At 42.3% G+C, this 19,447-nt stretch overlaps 2 long non-coding RNA genes across 2 annotated transcripts in view; both read left to right on the forward strand.

The window, feature by feature from the left end:
- The window catches only part of LOC115171300 (uncharacterized), a 33,851-nt gene extending 22,850 nt beyond the window's left edge, over positions 1-11,001 (forward strand). The window contains exons 7-10 of the long non-coding RNA XR_003871170.1: positions 2,763-2,917; positions 5,261-5,463; positions 7,339-7,406; positions 9,374-11,001. This is a non-coding gene — a long non-coding RNA (uncharacterized LOC115171300). The remainder of the gene's footprint in view (positions 1-2,762; positions 2,918-5,260; positions 5,464-7,338; positions 7,407-9,373) is intronic.
- Positions 11,002-11,578: 577 nt separating this feature from the next.
- LOC115171307 (uncharacterized) lies at positions 11,579-19,235 on the forward strand. The gene is made up of 2 exons (XR_003871172.1): positions 11,579-13,504; positions 18,582-19,235. It is a non-coding gene; the product is annotated as an uncharacterized LOC115171307 (long non-coding RNA).
- Positions 19,236-19,447: the final 212 nt, after the last annotated feature.

The following is a 19,447-nucleotide window of genomic DNA, read 5'->3' on the forward strand; positions in this document are numbered from 1 at the left end:
TTTTTTCACTCCTAACAGTGCATCGTATGTTTTCCTAACTAAACCAAATGTGTGCTGGGATCGAGCCAAGCCTAGCCAGAGGATAGAATCCCTGAAACGAAAATGCTTGATGCACATTGTTGAATTACATTTATTTAGCCTTTTGGCTATCCAGAGTCAAGGCTGGATACCTCATTAATCAGGCTCATGAATATACTTGCTAACTAGGCATTTGCTAGGGATGTGTTTGACTGACTTTCCTTCGGTGTATTTGTTCAGTAGGTTATACCTCAACCACTGTAGCACGTTGTGTCCAGCGATTGGTGAGAGAAATATCATTAGCTGGACGAAACGTTTGTCAATCCAGGAAGATTGAGCCTTATGAGCGCAGACTTTTCTTTCTCATGCTGTCGACAATTTTGTGTTGAAGAACCACAGACAATCTTAGTTTTTTTGTACTATGCACTTGAACACATCTGACAGTGAACAGTAAGGTGAGAGGGTGCGAATGCTTTCATGGTCACCCCACTGTGAAGTGGGCTTCTTTTTCAAAGGCAAATAGATGTGGCCTGATGAACCAAGGCCTAAACTCCATTACCCTTTGACCATCCCTCTATCCCTGATGAGGAGGCTGAGCAGTGGAGGAGAAGACGATGAGGGGAGTTACGGGGGAAGAGTCGGCTGGGTAGCAGATGTGGTAGGCCACATTCCCCCCTCTCCCCAGAAAATGTGCTTGCCTCCCCTCCTTTCTACCCTGTGCATGGTCCCAGGCTGAGGCAGATGTTTTTGTGCTGCTATTCGAGGATTCCTGGAGCTTTTAACGGAGAAGAGAAGAGACGTCCATGTCATCGGGCAGGGCCAGGTCAGGCTAAGTTGATGTGGGGGGACTCAGGGGAGAGGAGACTGTACACAGCAAGGACAGGGCCCGGGACCTGGAACACACTGACCTTGGCTGACTCCTCTCACGTACCCTCTCTCTCTGTCGCTCCGTCTCTCTCCGCATTAATTGTGTTTTTCTTTTTTCCTCCGTCCCTTTTTTCAGTCCTCGTATCCTGGAAAATATAAACAGGATGCAGTCTTGTCTGATCGTAAATCCTCTCTCGTCTGCCCTGGCCCCCAGTCCCCCTCGGTCCCTTGCCCCAGCCTCCAGGCTGAGTTGGAGCTAGGGCCATCTTAACTGGAGCTTGGACTGGGCGGGAAGGAGGAGAAGGGTGGTGATGGGTAGAGGGCTGAATTTTTTCCTGAGAAGAAATCATTGTTTGTGGGTTCAGTGCGTCAGTTGTAATCATGCCTTCAGCCACCATGTAATTTGTTCATCAAATGCCTGCTATCCTACCTGCATGTCTTGGAATCTATACAACAAATGGTTATGAGTGGAGGCTACTCTAGTCGAGTGAAGGTTTTTCTGTAATGTTATGGGGTAGGGTTCTTTAAATGTCAGGCTGATTTACTCCTAGCAGCAGCTTTTCATTAAGCATTTTCACATTCATATTTGTAAAAACAATCTATTGCACAAAGAGTTCCACCAGCCTTATTCAGAATGTGTTTTGCCCTTGATCCTTGCACATCATTTCACTTATCTCATATTGGCTGGACTCGTGACATGTTTATCTAGTTTAGTCTTAAACATAGACTGTTTAAGACAAATTACCTACAACCAACAGGAAGAACCCTTTCTCCTTTGTGTTAAACACGCACTGTGAGGATCTTAGAGATTTCCCGAAATCTTAAAGAAAAGCCAATCCAGAATTCAAATCCCACAGTATTCCATGAGACACTTGGAAAACAAGGCATTCTCCCTGTTCTAATCATGACCTGTCAATGACACTAATGTAGCCTAGGTGATTGTCAAGCCCTATTCTCGCTCCCTTCCTCCTTCGAGCCTGTTCCCTATCTTCGTCGCCAGTGCCAATATGGCCTATTCATAAGCTATCATCACCCTGGCCCCTTGGAATGCTGACTGACTGTACAAGGGCCTACTCTTATCTGTGGTTCATCGTTTTGTGACCCTACTCTGCAATGCCCAACACGAACTCAACATCCTCCGCTGATATTGATGCACAGATGAATTTATTTGTACCGTTGTCCTTTTGTGTCCTTTTTCTACTCAGCAGGTAACGGAGTTGCCTCGAGTCAAGAGAGAGTTAATCTCAAACATAAAGCGTCAATTAAAGTTCCTCTCCAGCTTTTCTTCTTGGCTATGCGTGTCCAATGTTCCCTGTTGAATTGAAAGAGTGAAGGAAAATAGCGTTCATTTAGAGATTAGGCATTCGTCGGGGATTCGTCATCACGACATGTCGGAGCCTGAGAGGTGAGGTGAAAGTTCTACTGTGTGAAATTAAGTGTGTGTTTGGAGACGTGGAGCGGCTGCCAGGGACTTATGTGGGAAACTGTCCGTCACTGAAAGGCTTGTTGTTAGAAAAAGGAGGAAAGGGAGGCTTAGCCTATTGTTGACATTTTAACAATGTCTTGTCTCTGAAGACTAGCCTAGAGAAAGGTGGCATTGCTGAACAACAGTCTTGATGTTCCCCTCAGGCCATAACTTTCAATGTTTCAAACATGACTTACTGCAGCTAGGGCATCTTTCCTCCAAGTAACTGTACACATCATCACAACATCTTAGACTTGCCAAATATCCATCTCTAACAAAATCATGTTCTTTATCAGAATTGTCTCTCTTATTACCCACCATGCACTATTCTCTTTATACCACCCCAAACCTAGAGATTCGGAAATCTCGGTACATCAACAAATATGTTGGTATCATGCTGGTCTTTTTACAGGGCTGAATGCATTGAGGAGTGCTCTCGGCAGTGGCTCCCAGCCATCGGACCTCCAATTAATGGGGACAGTGACGGTCACTTTCCAGGACCTTCAGTGGGCCATGTCGGAGGTCAAACCAGGTGCCATGAGGCAGGTCGCCATCGATGTCCCCAAGGTATGTCTGGATTATGGCCCTTTGGTTTTCTTTTTAGTTTAGAAACCCATTTAGTCTTTTGAAGGTCGGCATTAAAATTTCGGCACAACGGAAAGTGTCTTCTAGTCTCATGTTCAGAAACGTCAACAAACTTCCTCAGGGATCGAAAGATATCATTTTTTTTTTTACCTTTTATTTAACTAGGCAAGTCAGTTAAGAACAAATTCTTATTTTCAATGACGGCCTAGGAACAGTGGGTTAACTGCCTTGTTGAGGGGCAGAACGAACTTGTCAGCTCAGGGATTCAATCTTGCAACCTTTCGGTTACTAGTCCAACGCTCTAACCACTAGGCTACCTGCCACCCCGCATCATCTCTCAGCAGCGAAAATTGCTTAATTACGCATTGGACTACCAGTCAATTTATTATGCCAATAGTACAGTGAGGCATTAAGTAATTTGTGCATTAGACAAGATGCTTTCAGATCCCCAATGACTTTAGTTTACGTGCGGGGTTTAAACCGAGGAAACGTCGGATGGAAATGACCCACAGGCCATACTGCTGCCCTCCCTGAAACGGAGATGAATCACACACTCGGGGGAGGTAGGGGGACAGCCATCCATGATGTTTTGGACTTTGCATGTGCAAGACATAACGGACAGGAAGAGGCTATCATCATCTCCAGTACTAATTGAAAGCAGATCGGGTCGATGTCGGTTCCTGCCAGAGAGTGAGAGAGAAAAAAAGGCCCTTCTCCTTCCTCCTAATGCTCCTCTGCACTGAGATCACCCCGAGACGTTCAGTTCTTGCGGCCAGTTCCTGGAAACAAAATAAGGACTTTAGTTTTTTCCTTCCCCCAGTGCACTGCAGCTGAAGGGTCGGCCGCAGAGCTCCGACTTGATTATATCCACATGAGTGCAAACATTTGTTTCTAATCCATTTATATAAGAAACTTCCAGTGGATCCCGGGTGAGGCGAAAGCAAGAGCAGAGCACGCCTCTCTCTCAGGCCAACCGGACCTTTAATATTTTGATCTGGTCGAGAGATCCGTTCCGTTGTTCTTCTTCCTCATCTTTCTCTCCTCTCCAAGTTCTTGTCGGGAGAAGTACCCACCACAACTCCTCCTCCCACCCTCCTTCTCTCCCACCTCCCCAGCAACCCCATCAAAGCCCGGACCCTGAGAGGCTCCTTGTAAACTTCAGACAACAACAGTAAAAGATAATAACTGGGTCTTGGAGAGAGAGAAAGAGGCAGGGGGAATGAAATCAACACAGCAAGGTGTGACTCAAACGGCGCCCTCTAATTCCACATCCGCCATGTTCGTGACAAAAGCACCTTGGAATTAATGGTGCCTTTTTGTTACGCCAGCTCTATGTTCTTTGTCTGCAGACAACCTGAACAGAAACAAAACTAAATAGGGGGGAGGGGGAGAAAAGGTGTATAAATCTTTACTGTGCACATCTGCTGCTAGCCTGGCACCTGAAGCTGCCTGATTTGATTTACACCCCATAGACTCTGGCAGAAGGAGGCTGTCTCTCTCTCGCTCTCTCTCTCCTTCCATGCTCTCTCCCATGCTCTCTCTTCCCATCTCCCTCACCATCTTTATCATCTCTCTCTCCTCTCTCTCTCCATAAATTGTTCAGCATGTGGTATTTACAGTATGTGGCCGGATGCCAGGTTTCCATTAGGTGCTCCGTTCCCGGGAGACGGCGCCGGTTGCCTGGGATGTGTTACCACAGAGGAAGGGAGGAACGGAGGGGGGGGGGGGGGGGGGGGAGACAGAGGAAAAGTCATGCTGATGAAGGGGGGGGACTTATTGCTCTGGCCAACCCCTGCTTTCCTTATCTGTTTTATCTCCTGTAGTCGTACGCCTCGGCCCGTCATCTGTCAAAGGGACAGCTGCTGGCTCTGTTCAATGTCTGCTGATTCACCCTCAGCCCAGATCAGGCCCAATACTTTTCCTGACGTATACTACATTTTCATTTTCTTGTACTGTATGCCTATTATTCCAAATAATTCGCACAGGGCAAAAATACAAACAGTATTTCAGTGATTTATTTGATTGGTTAATTGATTTATTACAGCTGTAGAGAGAAATAAACACTGGACAAACTGAACCCACAAACTTTCTTGCCCCACGGTAAGGATATTATTTTTGAATTGAAAAAACGTTGATCATGGAAAAGGTGGGTTTTCTTGAATAGGTTTTTAAAGAAGCTTTCATAACACTGCTGGACACCATGCTCCAATAAAACTGCCACCCTATACAGCCCATTGGGGACGTCTCTCTTTCCATTGTGTTGAAACCTCTGTATTCTTCTCTGTTTCCAGCTGTGTCCGATTGGTTTGTCTGTTTCCCTTGCAGGTGCGCTGGTCGGATGTGGGAGGCAAGGAGCAGTTGAAGCCGAAACTTAAGCAGGCGGTGGAGTGGCCTCTCAGGCACCTCGAGACCTTCACCCGCATGGGCATCCAGCCCCCTAAAGGAGTACTCCTCTATGGACCCCAGGCTGCTTCATGATCACCAAGGCTCTGGCCAACGAGAACAGACTCAACTTCCTTGCCTTTAAGGTGATGATCATTCAAAGTTTGATTGTTGCCTGCATTCTCCACCAGATGGTCAATGTACAGGCAGGGAAGAGTCCTTTTTAGTCCTTTCTACACCTGCAGGGTTCCCTAAATCCCACCCCTATAATGCATACTTTTGTAATGCATCAGTTTTGCAGTTGCATATTGTGCATTGCCTTCAAGCACAGTTCCTTTTCTTATGGCTGACATAGCATGGACCTTTGACGTTTCCACAACTAGGGAGATTCTACAACTATAGATAGTAAAACTAGTACGGCTTCTTTCCGTTTTCCAAAACATACTGTACTTAGCTATGGCCAGTGATTTACCACCGGCAGCCATTGGCTTGGCTTTACCCCAGTTAAAAAACAGGGATGTGTCCCTGATTATCTCAAGGACCTCAGAATATTTTGCTTCCTTGGAGGCAGACCTACAGGCCTCCTCACTTGACCCCTCCGACCCCATGTTTGTCCTTTTCATTCATCACCGCATCCCGTCTTTTCCCTTCTCTCCCTCCACACCAATTCACAACTATCCCCTACACCGTCCTCATCCCACCCCTCACCCTGCTCTGTCCAGGCCCCTTGATGGAGATTGATTGATCACTTCACTGATTGTTAATTGCCGATTATTTTGGAAGCTGTTGCCGGGCGCGATGGGGCTGTGACAGAAACTGTCAGCCAGCCTGATTAGATTGGGTCAGTGGTAAAAGATCGTGGACAGGCTGTAATATAACAAAGAAAGACTTACCTTTAAAGACTGCTTACAGTGTAAAATTCTCTTAATTAAAGGTTTTTCTCATAGATGCTATTTGTGAATAACGTCCAACCCAAATTGTTCGTATTATGTTACACTTGATGTTTAAGCAAAATAAATAGTAAGAAGTTGGCTAATACTTTTTCAATGACAAAATCAGAATGTATTTTTCCCCAATGTGTTAGCTTTGCCTCCGACACATTACCCTTGCTTCACTATATTTTTAGATGCGTGCTACTTGCGTCGTGTACAGTAAAACCCTAACACCCTATCAAAATGTTTTCACACACCAATATGACTGTTTCTCTAGCCAAATAGAAATGTACCTACATAGAATATAACCCTCCCAGTGAGTAGCTGGCTAGAGAAATAAACAGATTAATCCACAACGTTGTCGTGTTCTGAGGAGACAAAAGGTGTCGTCTCCATGCGAGCCCAGAGGTGTTGAAGAGGGGGGATTGAAGAGGGGGGATTGCAGGGGGAGGAAGTGCGTCCTGACGGGCTGAGTGGATGTTTATCCGCCTCGGAGGGAGGGAGAGTGCAGAGTGGCCCCATCAGCCTTACTTACCCTACCTCCTTTGTCCTCTCTGCCTTCCTTCTTAATGATCATTTTTCCCTCTCTTCCCCTCTTCCTCTTAAATAACTATCCCTTTAATCTCTGAGAGATTTCTTGGCGGGTTGTCAAAAAGTTCTCAGTGGTTTGTTCATTGAGGTGTGTTCCTGTCAGATATTAAATAGTGGTCTAGTTAGCTTGTGGTTAGCTAGGTTAAATGTTATAGAGCGTGTATTACTAGTGTTATAATGATATGAATGAATAGTTATAGCCTACTGTATAACTAGGGTCCTCGTACGGAAATCTCTTGGTCCTATAATGAATCACTGGACAGGAGAACCAACTTTCCTCTGAAACTTTCAGAGCCTAGAGTCACTGAGTAAATATGTAGGGGAGTCTGAGAGGCCTGTCAGAGAGGTGAGTACCAGGCCAACTTTCATTGTCTATCGTATACCCATTACACTAGGAACATAAGGACTACTTCTGCTTAGAGGAAATTGCTTTAATATTCTACACTCTAATGTATATGCAATTACTGTATATTAATACCTTGCATATGTCGATACCAGGTCAGAGCTGTCACCCCCTCCATTGTGTTCTTTGATGAGGTTGACGCTCTTACTGGAGAAAGAGGAAGGTAGGTATTTCGTCTCAGAAATGAAGTTCAAAACTTTTTCTACCTGATAAACGTAATACTGCAGACTTGATGACCCCGACACGGCAACTGCTTGCAAGCACTTATCTTATTCTGGAAACTGGAAGCACGTATCAAGCCTAAATGAATGGGAAAGATAGGCACCATTTAATCATCAGCCTAGTTCAATACACTGAATGGCATGTATTATCCCCAATTACTCGTTGAATGACTGAATGTCTACATTACCACAATAATTACATTATCAGTGTAATTATTGTACAGTGTAAAGCCGGCTGTGCTGTTCCCATGGAGTCAGTCCACTAGTGCTTTGATATCAACGCACGCGCGCACGCACGCATGCACACACACACACACACTGACACACAGACGAACCAGTCTGTCCGGAGGCGCTTCAATGGGATGGCACTGGGAACATCTGTGGCTTCAGGAAGAAGACAAAACGGCCAGAGAGAGGACACAGGCCGCGACAAACAAGCGCTTCATTGTGTACGCCACAGCAGATGGGGGAAGCCAAATATGAGGCGTACTTCCCGGTAAACCCCCACGAAAGTCAATGGTGAAGGAACAGACAAAAGACCCCGCCAGATATGGTTGAAACGTGGCGTTCCCTCAAGCCTAATTGGCCAGGGACTGGGATGGGTCACAGTGTCCTTTCTTAACAAAACCATTTTGCCATTAGTGCATGTAGGGTGACATTTTGTATCTTTTTACTAGGACTGGGAATTGCCAGGGACCTCACGATGCGAGATTATAACGATACTTAGGTGCCGATATGTATTGTGTTTCTCACGATTCTATATGAATTGCGATTTGAGACCGTGATTTTATTCTGAGTTGATGTTACAAACATATTGCTTACTCTATGTCTGCTGCAGAGAGACGAGACAGCATGAGAGACTACAGGGGTCAACTTAAGTCAACTCAGGAATGGACTGAATATGGTGTTCGACTTGACAAAATGCCCCACTTACAGTAGCGATTTTCTCATCTGAATTCCATGTCTGATATCACTGAATTGACTGGATTTGAAGCAGTTATTTGGCCACGACTCTGCAGTTGCCTTTCAAAATGACTTGATGCAGGGGAGTCAGTCAGTTCACTGCAGCAGAGCTCATATCTCCAGGCCACTGGCCATTTAAAAAATGCACTTAGCAGTGATCTATAAAGTGTATTGGTCTTAACTTCCTGCATTTAATCAATGAAGTGGCTTCATTGCTCATGAGCTGGAATTTAACTGTTGACACTGCCTGGGCTAGAGATGGAAGAGTGATATTTTGTGTTTTCCTTTCTTGACGTGACACACCAGTAAATTTTCAAGCCTACCTGCCATAACTGCCCAAATCTGTTGGAATGAGTTATCTGATAGTGTGAGAGAGAAAGACAGAGAGCGAGACAGTAGAGAGTCTGAGACAGAGAGACCGACAGAGCGAGAGACAGACAGATTAAGGGGAGAGAGGAAATGACGGAGGCATTGGGTCCAGAGAGAAAGCATGAGAGCGAGAGAATGAAAGATCGAGAGGGCAAGAGAAAGAAACCAGGCCTTGGATGAGAGGCAGAAGCAGCCATGGCAGATTTCTCCCTTTGTCATGAGGCCTTTTCCCTATTCCTCCCAGGACCATAACTCACTGACAGGCCTCTTTTGTGTTCCTCTGTGGCCTTCTCTGTGGTAATGACGTGGATTTTGAATGGGAATCAATTGTTTGGTCCTCACAAGGATAAACCAAATGTGTGTGTCCGACAGTGATGGGGAGCACAAGAGGGAGGGAGAGACACTGCACTGTGCTATGGAAAATAAACACCTTACTATTTCTCAGTGCAGGGGGCTGGGATCTGACAACTTGAACAGATACATTTTTGGTTAAAACACATATCTCTCCTCCTCTATCACCCCCCCTTATTCTGTACTCTCTCCCCTTCCTCTTGCCCTCTCCTCTTTGCTCTCTCAGTTTGTTGGGGTCTGCTGGCGTTGGGGACCGAGTCCTGGCCCAGCTCCTGACAGAAAGCTGTGGGACGTCACCGTCCTGGCCGCAACCAACCAGACTGATATGAGAGATAAGTTAGAACGAGCAGAGTTCCTGCTCTCCCTTTCTCTCTCTCTCTCTCTATCTTTCTGCTTCCCATCCTTCTCTTCCTTGTCCTCCCTCTATCTCCTAATGAAACTTCCTGAGTGCTGATCAAAGACAGAGCCTGGGCCTTGTCAAAACACACTCAGGAAAAAATGGCCTGTCGCTTTAATTTAAGGGTTTTCATTCTCTGTATCCTTCCTTCTTTTAATTCTCTCTGTATTCTTCCCTCATTTCATTCTCTCTCTGTATTCTTCCCTCATTTCATTCTCTCTTTGTATCCTTCCCTCTTAATTCTCTCTGTATCCTTCCCTCTTAATTCTCTCTGTATCCTTCCCTCATCTCCCTCTTTTCTGCCTTTCTCTCTCCCGATCTATGTACTAACTCTATGTGAACATACTCTGCTTTCTACAACGTAATCTTATGTCTGCTCTTATCGGAACGTGGAGTGATTAGGAGGGGGAAAACTTAAAACTGCTGTTATAGTAGACATTTTGACTCCTCCAAAATCTGACAGGTGGCTACAGAGCCCCCATGGTGGGAAAGACCCTCACAGTGCTCCCTTATGGACAGTTGAACAGCTGGAGGTCCCCTCCAGGGCCACTGTTGGAGAATTGACACTTCCCTGGCCTTCCTAGCAACTGAAGACCATTTCCTTCCTTCCTCCTCCCCTGCTACTGCCTGGCCTGCCACTCCAAGCTCTGTTAGCAGTGGGGGGTCGAGCCGCTGGGGGTGGTGGGGGGGCATGAGAAACCCCAGGCATCTCCAGCAGCCCCACCAAGCCAACCCTGCTGCTGCTGTCAGGAAGCAGGGGTCATAGGCAGCTGAGAAATCAGAGTGGGGTGGCGCTATTTGAATGTGAATCACATTAGCCGTGATTGGAAATGCAAGCCGCCAAATGTAGTTGCAATTTTTAGGGACCCCCCTCCCTTGTACTGGCACCCCGCTTCCACTCCCGAACCACCCACTGTTCCACAAACTGTCAACACACAGGAGAAGGTGGCCCTTTCCATGAGAATGGCATGATATGATGAGACAAATGAAGATTAATTGGATGTTTGTGTGTCAATGAGGCATATTGTCGGCAGATTGATGGAGCACAGGGACTTCTGGGTCCTTGTTGGTTTGATGGACATAGTGGTAGAGGAAATGAGGGAGGGAATGACATGGAGAGACAGGGAGTCTGCGTGTACTTATAGCATAGTTTGGGGGTCTGCTGTTGGTCTCTCAGCCACTAGCTGAGTCAAGTGTCTGCTTCCTACTTATCTACCTCCTTAGCCAGCTTTTAGAACTGGCTCTGCTGTGCAAAGGAAGCTCTCCATTTGATCTATGTGGCATTTGTTAGGATATTAATTAAATTGCTGCAAATCTCTTGTGATAGCATGGAATTATTGACATCAATGTTTGATTTTGATTTTCACCAATAAAATGCATGAAGTTTTTCCCTCAAATAATTTATACAGCTTAGACTATTTACACAACCTGTTTGTATTAAACTACTGTTACTTTCATACCGGAATTTAATCATACAAGTTACTTCATTCATTCCCCTTTGTCTGGTGCTTTATGCCCCCAAAATGTCCACAGTTCAACAGGCCTTTGTATTGCACCAATCATCCTGTCCCACCTTTGACCCATTTTGAGTCTCCTGTGATGATTGATGAGTGGCACCAGGATATTTACCCAGCCTGCTTTGCTTTGGGGAAGACCCCCCCCCTAGCCTTGTCTCACACACACACACACACACACACACACACACACACACACACACACACACACACACACACACACACACACACACCTCATGTTTCACCTCGACATAGTGAAGAAAGTTACTTCATTAACATTTTGGGCACCCACCCTAATTGAAGTTGTATGCAAAATGTTTACATAGCATATCCATAGGCCACTTGTTCATTTTAAAAATGTAATTATGTTATTTAACCTTTATTTAACTAGGCAAGTAAGTTAAGAACAAATTCTTATTTACAATTACGGCCTACCCCGGCCAAACCCGGACGACGCTGGGCCAATTGTGCGCCGCCCTATGGGACTCCAAATCACGGCCGGATGTGATACAGCCTGGATTCGAACCAGGGACTGTAGGGACGCCTCTTGCACTGAGATACAGTGCCTTAGACCGCTGCGGCACTCTGGAGCATTGAGGAAGGATAATGTTGGTTTGTTATTCTACTGAATAGCCTGTTTGTTTACCTTAATATGTGTTGAGCTCCCTCCGTTCTGTCAGGAGAAAGTTACAGTATATGTGATTACTGCCAGATGGAGGTTTTTTTGCAACCAGAAGTTACAAAATGGGCTCTTATCAGATCTGTGGAAAACAGATGTGTGGTGTGGCATGCACTTTTACTTTTTATTTTTTTTTAAATAATCCCCTCCCTACACTCTAAATATGGCTTATGTAGTTTCTCTTGTGAGCAGGAGATGGCGCCACATCGGATACTGTTCTGCCGTTACAATTGTGTGGGTATTACTCTTGTAGACTTTTGCTTTACATACTTGATTCCAAACATGTTAATGTTTTGCTGGCTCCATTGGCTATTAGGTTGTTCTACACAATGACATTTAGCATTCTATGAGGGCAAGAGTGTAGGCTAAGTGTGCACAAATAAAGGCACACATACAGGAGATTTCAAAGTTATTCTAGAGGTTGGAACCCTAGCACATACTGCCCTTTAGTTATCTCTGAAAATAATTTTACACAGTCTACATGTCACCATTGGTAATTGGTATGCCTCCATTGCGTATCTTGACCAAATCAATGGTCCTTTTCAGCGTTTTAATCATCAGCCTAATAATTGCACCTTCCCAAAGAGCCATTTAAACCTCCAAAATGTACCAAAATACCTCCCCCAGTAATTTTTTAATTTCCACACATGATCGCAAAGTTACGGAATCTGACCCCCCCCTGACCTGTTCTTCTCAGAACCATAGGGTGAAAAAAAAGAGAGGGAAAAGGGTTTCTAACTCATTGCATACCTCCTCGTACCTTTAAGGGGGAAGGAAAACACATCCAAGTAAAAGCAAAGGTTTAACTAAGTTTAAAACTCCACCACCGTATCACAACGTTAGTCATGCCTTGTGTTTGCATACGCTGTAGATAAACTGGACTTTAGCTGTATATGCAAACAAACATAGGTCACTGAACATCTGTCAGTATCTTTCAAGCCAACGGTTAACGTTGGACATTTCTAATTGTAATCACAGTGTAATTGTCCTAGACTATAATTTGTGGGCCAGTTTGTAAATATCTGAATACCAGTCTACTGTAGCCTTATAGCTTCAGGTTACAAAGAATGTGCCTTGACCTTTTGTAAAGTTCGGTGTAGTCTTTGGTGTATTTGTGAAATGTATTGTATCACAGCGTTGCCTGATGATGTCAATGTTGTTTTGCCTAATAGACCTGACCACAGCCAATCACCATTCATCTAGCCGGCATTCCCAGACATCCATTATAGACTTTTCTTTTAAGTGCCATTGTTTTTGGTGACAGCGGTGCATTTAGTCTGTTTTAAAAGGTGTCTTCAACTCTCCATTGACCTTTAACCAGACGTAAACATTGTCATGTTTTTTAAATCTCTTTTGGCTCTTCACCCCAGCATGGGGAACTATCAACTATCCACCTAGCAGACACTGGTCATGGGTGACTCTCACAGTTTGAATGACACACACCTCCTGTGTTGCCGCTCATCCAACAGAAGGAATACCTGGGCCCAACCTTGACCTGGCAGGAAATGAATCTTCTCTAAAAGAGTGTGGTAATAAGCCCACCAGTCAAAACAGGTCATGTTTATTGTGTTGGTTCTCATATCCCAGCTTTTCTCTCTTTCTCTTTTTCATTATCTGTCTTGTTCTATATCTCTTTCTATCTCTTTGTGCTGTTTTTAAAGGATTAGAGTTCATTCACTGTTTTCCTGACTGTACACTTCTCAACAGGGTGGTGGTGCACAGCACAGGATGTCTCTCTGAAAGCTTGGCTGGCAGTGTTATCTCAAGGTATTAGTATCTCTGTTTACTGGTAAATGATACAGCAGTTTACCCCAGTTCTCACTCCTTCGCCTCGTTTCGCCCGTCGAAATCAGTTACGTAAAAAGACACTAAGCTCTAAGTATTCGTGCATTCATGCAGTATGTGTCTGAAGTAGTTTTATACAGTTGTACTCCGAGAAACCAAGATGATTTGGCTTTGTGGATTAGAAAAACCACAGTGGCAAACGAAAACAAATGGTGGAGTTAATTCCCAAGACTTTGTGTGTGTTTGTGTGCCCTGGTAATGGGATACCAGCGGGGGGGGGGGGGGGGGGGGGATGGGCTCTGGGAGGGGGGTGTGTGTGTTCGAGGGTGGGGGTTTAGGATCCCCAGGCAGGTATCAAACTTCAAGGGCTGTATTAGTGTCAAATAACACGAGTGCTCCCCCCCAATTGATCAGGATATCAAAAACTCTGATCACACCATGCACACACTGGTTTTAAATAAATACTTAAGATGACAGTTTATTTTTGAAATATCATATTTTTGTTGTTTTTCAAACAGTGGCTGTGTATTATCGCCCCCACATGTATAGTATAGTATATGCATTTATTAAAGCTCAGTGTTAAATTAAAATCTACCTACCATCAAATCTAAGCCAACATGACACCAGTGTCGATGAAAATTAGCAAATCAACTTGATTGAAGGTACACAACACACTCCCGCCTCTCGTTATGAGTCGTCTGGCCGTTACCGAGAACCACTTACCGAATTAGCATTAGGAGAAGAAAAAAATAAATCTTGCCCCGACCTAGTTCAATATCTAGGCGTCAGATAAGAACGAGACTACAGGTCCATGAAGTCATTATTAGACTTTGCACATTTCCGACTGAATACGTTTTTAGGGGCAACAGCTTTGATTGCATTTATAATTTATCGCTCTCACATGCTCATTTCTGTCCATTAAGAACGAACGATGTGCTACCTTTTTGTAGAATTTCTGACAATGCTAACATCTTTTCAGCCAAATCTCAGCGTTCTAACAGGTAGCGGACCAAAGCACCAGTCAGATGCTAACACCAGTCGGATGAGAAGCAAGCTAGAAGCAAAGGAAGCTAGCTAAGGATGGTCTTTCTCATGGCTGAAGTCATCTATGTATACTTGGCCTTGACACTTGTGTGTAATCAGAGCACAAACAAATAAGCACAAATAAAATTGCAAACGTCCTTGGCTGCTATTGCCAATTAGTTAGCCAACTAACGTAAGCCAGTCACATTAGCTAGCTAGCTACAAGGCTGTAGCATTAACTGTATGGACAGATCGCAATGCACCGGCACAACTCAATGTTGACAATATCTCCCACATTCTTCCACAAAGCACAGCTAGCTAGCTAAGAAAAGTTCATAGTCAACACCAAACTTTGGGAAACTGCCAGGCTGCTAATGTAACATGGTACTAAGCTAACATATGGAATTATTTTAAGATAGTGGCTCATTTAGTTAATTGATTTAGAATTTTAGAACCCCTTTAGAAAATGTTTTGGTAAAATATAGAGTTTGGCCTCTACTATTATAGCCCATAGTAACGCATTGTAATTACACATTCATAAATGACATATCTAGGACATCTAAGAAAGGTCTTAACTAAGACAAAAATAATTCATAATTTACTTTTTTTTGCTCAACATTATTGTATGGGACACTTTCAAATGTACTTTTAGAGGCCATTCAATGCAATACTCATCATTAAATCAAAAGCAGTTTAGGTCAAAAGAGATTAGACTAATAAAGGAAATAGAGGAAGTAACAGTGCAGGTAGATGGTAACAGAAACTGTACTATAGAGGCACAAAATAGGTTAGAGGAAAAACAAAAAGAAATGGAGGTACTTATTCAAGAACCATCAAATGTAATGTATTAAAATAATAAAGTGAATTGGATGGAAAATGTTTCTTGCATCTTCAACATAGAAATTCTACCAAAAAGAATTTACAGCAATTTGTTACAAATGACGGAGTTATCCATGATTCACCAAATGAAATTTTGAAAGAGGAAGCTAAATTATTTTAAGGATATGTTTTCTTTTCAGTCTCCTCCTTTCCAACATGTTAACTAAGGATTTCTTTCCTAATAATAATAATGTAAAATTAACACATTTACAGAAAGACCTGTGTGAAGGCCAACTTAGAAAAGAGGAACTTTTTGAGGCAATAAAATATCTAACACTTGTTGTGATGTGAAAATCCTGGCAAAAATGCATAGCACATAGAATAAAAAAGGTTTTACCAGATATTGTTCATCCTGATCAGACAGTTTTTTTTAAAATGAATGATATATTGGAGATAATATACAACAATTACTTGAAACAATTGAAAATTATGAAACATTGAAGATACCAGGCCTGGTCTTCATAGCAGATTTTGAAAAGGCGTTTGATAAAGTATGACTACAATTTATATTTAAATGCCTGGATTACTTTAATTTTGGTGAATCTCTTATACAATGGGCTAAAGCAACCCTAGAGGTAAAATAGTAAATAATGGTTACTTCTCAGAAAGTATTGAGCTTTTAAGAGGAGTAAAACAAGGCTGTTCTTTGTCTCCATACACTTGTCGGAAATTCACATACACCTTAGCCAAATACATTTAAACTCAGTTTTTCACAATTCCTGACATTTAATCCAAGTAGAAATTCCATGTCTTAGGTCCGTTAGGTTCACCACTTTATTTTAAGAATGTGAAATGTCAGAATAATAGTAGAGAGAATTATTTATTTCAGCTTTTATTTCTTTCATCACATTCCCAGTGGGTCAGAAGTTTACATACACTCAATTAGTATTTGGAAGTATTGCCTTTAAATTGTTTAACTTGGGTCAAACGTTTCGGGTAGCCTTCCACAAGCTTCCCACAATAAGTTGGGTAAATTTTGGCCCATTCCTCCCGACAGAGCTGGTGTAACTGAGTCAGGTTTGTAGGCCTCCTTGCTCGCACACGCTTTTTCAGTTCTGCCCACAAATTTTCTATGGGGTTGAGGTCAGGGCTTTGTGATGGCCACTCCAATACCTTGATTTGTTGTCCTTAAGCCATTTTGCCACAACTTTGGAAGTATGCGTGGGGTCAATGTCCATTTGGAAGACCCATTTGTGACCAAGCTTTAACTTCCTGACTGTTGTCTTGAGATTTTCTGGAATTTGCCAAGCTGTTTAAAGGCACAGTCAACTTAGTGTATGTAAACTTCTGACCCACTGGAATTGTGATACAGTGAATTATAAGTGACAATCTGTCCATAAACAATTGTTGGAAAAATGACTTATGTCATGCACAAAGTAGATGTCCTAATCGACTTCCCAAAACTATAGTTTGTTAACAAGAAACTTATGGAGTGGTTGAAAAACGAGTTTTATTGACTCCAACCTAAGTGTATGTAAACTTCCGACTTCAACTGTATCTATTTATTATGGCCATTGAAATGCTAGCTATTAAAATTAAATCCAACAAGAACATTAATGGGTTAGAAATTCTAGGCATAAAATCAAAAGTGTCAATGTATGCCGATGACTAGTTTTTTCTGAAGTCAGCAATCTGGATCCCTGCACAGTCTCATTGAAGATCTTGATACATTTTCTAGCCTCTCTGGATTAAAACCTAATTATGACAAGTGTTACATATTACGTATCGGGTTGTTAAAAAATAGTGTTTACACTACCTTGTAGTTTACCAATAAAATGGGCGGATGGTGAAGTAGACATACTTGATATTCACATCTCTAAAAATATAAATGAACTTACCACAATTAATTTCAATAGAAAGTTTGCAAAAATATTTGAGTCTGCAACAATGGAGAGGTAAATACTTGTCTATACAAAGCTGGTTACAATTTCAGTTTTATCCTCCAGAAAAGATAGAACAAATATTACAACAAATGCCATGGTTAAATTCAAATATACTGATTTAATTAAAACATTCTTTATGGAAAAAATGTTTAAAAATTGTATTATATTTGTTAATGATTTTATGAATAGAAACGGAGGAGTTATGTCACATATGCAGTTATTGAAAATATATGGGAATATCTGCTCAATCCAAACTTACAACCAACTGATTGCAGCACTACAACAAAAATGGAGGAGGCAAGTGGAAAAGGGAGAAGATAAGGAACTTGTTTGCCTGCCATATATTAAAGATACAAATTGGCTGAAAGGAACTGGCATAAATAGAAAAATATACCAGTTTTATTTGAGGACAAAAATGTTGACAACTGCACCATACAGGTTGCAAAATAAATGGGAAGAGATTTCCGATGTACCATATCTGTGGCATATGGTTTACTGGTACAAAAAACAACACTTGATTCAACACTTAAGAGTTTTTCAATTTAAATTATTATATAAAATTCTTACCACCAACAGAATGCTATATATAGGGGGCATACATCAATCTCAGCTCTGTAGATTTTGCTGTGAAGAGACAGAATTAATAGATAATTTATTCTGTTATTGCCCATATGTAGCTTGTTTCTGGTCACAGGTTCAAAAATGCTAAAAATAAAAATCACAACATGCACTTAAAATGAACCTTACAAATAGCAGTGTTGGGCGATTTGGAAAGCCATAGTCTGTCAATAAATAATATAATAATACTCGTAGGAAAGGTTTTCATCTTTAGCTCACAATCTGTGGATACTATATGATTCGAAAGGTAAAAAATTATGTAAAACATCACAGCACAATTGAAAAATATATGGCACATGGAAACCAAACGAGGGTGGTCTATGGTGATAGGTGTGATAGGCTGAGGGGTGGGATTAAAGAGCTGACATTTGGTAATGTATTATTGTTATGTGACTGCTTTATATAAAAGTACCATGTATCTAACATGTGTATGTAAAATGTATATATAAAATGCATGTATATGTAGCAAAAAAGCTGTAAAAAAAACAAAGATATTTGTCCTTTGAAGAAGGGGGTGCTGGTGGGGTAATGTATATATATATATATATATTTTTTTTTAAAAACCTCCGGATTTTTTGTTGTTGTTGACACGTATGTCCCCTTGTTTTTGTTGGCACAAAACTACCTCCATTTGTTTGTATGGGTTACTTGTGCAGGTTGTAGGACAAAATGGAGAGTTCATAGCTCAAACGGTTCGGACGCTACAGACTGAAGTTGGCACATCAGCGTTACCGACTTCAGATGAGTCCCGTGACACTTGTTGGGGTTGTAGAGCAAAACGGAGAACACCATCGTGTTCATGAGAGTCCCTTTCCAAAGAGTGATCATAATAGTTTGTAGGCCAAACCGTTCGAATGCTACAGATGTTTTTGTGAGAAGGCCGATTTTCAGGATGTCTCATGGTCTGACCGATGTAGCTCCGCCACTTTCCACTGCAGATGTGGAGGGCTGCCACAGGCGAATGTGGTGCATTGAGACGCAGCCCATAGGCGGATGTGGTGGATTGAGACGCAGCCCATGAAAAAAAAAAATAGCTTCAACTCACAGATTTTGATGTGGATTTTTTTATTATGTTCATGCCTTGCTCCCCAAGCCACTTAATGTGACAGTCAATAATATATGTAAATAGTTAATGGATAGGCTACATGTTGATTATTTGTGTATTATACACGAGCTTGCTCAATTGTCTTGTTAAAAGATATCAGTGAAATGTGTTCTATTTTGTTCCACATTGGCTTAAAAAGGTTTCTGTTTTTTTGCTTCCCTCTGGAAAATCAGTTAATATTAAATAAATACTAATAACTACATAATTTCTGTTGCCATTTGTCATTATTTTGTATTTGTACTTGACTTGTATGGCTATGTCATGCTTTATTATAATGTTGTATAATAATGTTGCATAATCACCTTCTGGTGTAAAATCCATGGAAATTAAAAACACAAAACTATGTTTTCAGTGAGAAGTAGGCATTGGTCTGAAGCTGAAAAAGAAAGGAAATTCACATGAGCCCCACAATGCCTA

The sequence above is a fragment of the Salmo trutta genome, chromosome 3, assembly GCF_901001165.1.
Source record: "Salmo trutta chromosome 3, fSalTru1.1, whole genome shotgun sequence".
In the NCBI taxonomy this organism is placed as follows: Eukaryota; Metazoa; Chordata; class Actinopteri; order Salmoniformes; family Salmonidae; genus Salmo; species Salmo trutta.